The sequence below is a fragment of the Lathyrus oleraceus genome, chromosome 3 (assembly GCF_024323335.1).
Source record: "Lathyrus oleraceus cultivar Zhongwan6 chromosome 3, CAAS_Psat_ZW6_1.0, whole genome shotgun sequence".
Lineage (NCBI taxonomy): Eukaryota > Viridiplantae > Streptophyta > Magnoliopsida > Fabales > Fabaceae > Lathyrus > Lathyrus oleraceus.
Genome location: NC_066581.1, coordinates 259,403,764 through 259,406,347, shown reverse-complemented (window position 1 = coordinate 259,406,347; position 2,584 = coordinate 259,403,764). Strand labels below are relative to the sequence as shown.

General features: G+C 40.9%; 1 non-coding gene across 1 annotated transcript; it reads left to right on the top strand.

The window, feature by feature from the left end:
• Positions 1-2,182: 2,182 nt before the first annotated feature.
• On the top strand, positions 2,183-2,289 carry LOC127133110 (small nucleolar RNA R71). The gene has a single exon (XR_007807104.1). It is a non-coding gene; the product is annotated as a small nucleolar RNA R71 (small nucleolar RNA).
• Positions 2,290-2,584: the final 295 nt, after the last annotated feature.

Below are 2,584 nucleotides of genomic sequence, written 5' to 3'. Positions count from 1 at the left end.
CTCCCTTTTTTGGTACCACATGTACATGACTTACCCATTTACTGTCGGAGATCTGATAGATTATACCAGCTTCTAGCAGTTTAAGGACTTCTTTACCACCTCACTCATTACAGGGTTGATTCTTCTCTGATGTTCTCTGGAAGGTTTTGAATCCTCCTCTAGCGAGATCCCGTGCATACACACGGATTGGCTTATACCTTTTAAATTAGATATGTTGTATCCTAAGGAAGAGGGGTATCTTCGTAAAACATTCAAGAGTTGGTTTGTCTCTTCTTGGTTTAAGGTGGCACTAACTATTACTGGGCGATTCATTTCTTTATCCAAAAACTCGTATCTTAGGTTCTTGGGCAATTCCTTAAGTTCTTGAGCTGGTTTTTGAGAGTTTGGTGAAAGGTCTGGAGTAAGGGCCAAACATTCGTTAGTGTGAGGTTCTGTTTCCTTTAGCTCGTCATCCTTTTCATTCGGGTTTGAAAATGGTTCGATCATAGGTTCTTCTTGATCAAATTCCCTTATGCATTCATCTATGATATCAATCGCGTAACATGCGTCTCATATGATTGGTGCCATCAGGAACTTTGAAAGAATAAACTCTATCTTTTCATCTTCTACTTCGAAAGTTACTTTTCCTCTTCTAACATCTATTATAGCTCCGGCTGTTGATAAAAATGGTCTACCTAAAAGGATAGGTATATCGTCGTCTTCCTTGATATCCATGACCACAAAGTTTGTCGGGATATAAAGTTAACCGATCCTAACGGGGATGTCTTCTAATATGCCTACAGGATACTTAACAGATCTATCGGCTAATTGGAGGGACATCTTAGTCAGTTGTAATTCTCCTAAGTTTAACCTTTTACACACAGTTAAGGGCATTAAACTCACACTAGCGCCTAAGTCTAGGAAAGCTTTATCGATCACATGACTCCCTAGAATGCAAGGTATAGAAAAACTCCCAGGGTCTTTCTCCTTCTTAGCAAGTTTATTCTTGGAAATAAAGTTGCATTCCAAAGATTTGGGATCGTCAAGCCTACGCTTGTTGGTTAAGATGTCTTTGAGAAATTTGGTGTAAGATGGAATTTGGGTGATGGCTTCGGTGAAAGGAATCTCCACATGAAGCTTCTCTATCACTTTTATAAACTTTTGGTATTGGTTATTGATTTTGGTTTGTTTAAGTCTTTGCGGATATGGGATTCGTGGTTTGTACGGGGGTGGTGGTTTGTAAATCTTATCCTTGGCTTCTCCTTCTTGGTCAGTTTCTTTTTCGGGTTCCACCGGTTCCTCTTCTTGGTTGGTAGGTATATTTTCTTTAGAAGCTTTGGACTCGCTCATTGCTGGGTTATGAGGCCCTTCATAAGCGGTCCCACTTCGTAATGCGATAGTGTTAGCTTGCCCTCGAGGGTTGAGTTGAGGTTGTCCAGGGAATTGTCCCCCAGGTGTAGTTTGCGGGGCTTGGTTTTGTGCTACCTGTGAGATCTGGGTTTCAAGCATCTTATTATGAGTAATTATCTGATCAACCTTAGTCCCTAATTGCGTTATCAGTTTGTTTACGTGAATGTTTTGGTTTAGGAATTCTTTATTTTGCTGAGTCTGGCCTGATATAAAGTTCTCCATGATCTTCTCAAGGTTAGGCTTCTCGGGCACAACTTGCATAGGTTGATTTGGCTTTTGGGCTTGAAAACCTTGTGGTCTTTGAGGTGCATAGTTTTGGATAGGGTTCTGGTTTTTATAGGAAAAATTCGGGTGATTCTTCCATCCAGGGTTGTAAGTGTTTGAAAATTGGTTACCTTGGGCGTAATTCACTTGGTCGATGTTCAGGTCGTTCAAAAGGTTACATTCCACCGATTCGTGTCCTTTAGATCCACAAAGTTCACACTCTGTGTGGACTACCGCTGCGGTGTTTGAGTTTGTAGAAATATGTTCGACCTTAAGGGCTAAAGCGTCCATTTTCGCTTGCATCATGTCCATAGAACTTATCTCATGTATTCCATCTTGGGTCTCCTTTTTCTCTATTGATGCTCGTTCAGTTCCCCATTGGTAATGGTTTTGGGCCATATCCTCAATTAGGTCACAAGCTTCAGGGTAAGGTTTGTTCATCAACACACCACCAGCGGCAGCGTCGATGCTCATCTTTGTGTTATAATGGAGTCCATTGTAGAAGGTATGAACGATCAGCCATTGTTCTAGGCCATGGTGTGGACAAAATCTTTATAGCTCTTTGTATCTCTCCCAAGCTTCAAAAAGTGATTCTCCTTGGTTTTGAGTAAATCTAGTTATTTGGTTTCGAAGAACAACAGTCTTACTAGGGGGAAAATATCTAGCAAGGAATACTCTCCTAAGGTCTTCCCAGGTAGTTATTGAGTTAGATGGAAGTGAATCTAATCATGAACGTGCTCTGTCTCTGAGGGAGAAAGGAAATAATCTTAAACGAATCGCATCAGGTGAAGCACCGTTGGACTTAAAGGTGTCGGCCAGTTGGATAAATACTTTTAAATGTTGATTTGGGTTCTCAGTAGCGAGACCCGTGAATTGGTTATGTTGCACTAATTGCAGTAAAGATGGTTTTAGTTCGAAATTGTTTGCAGGA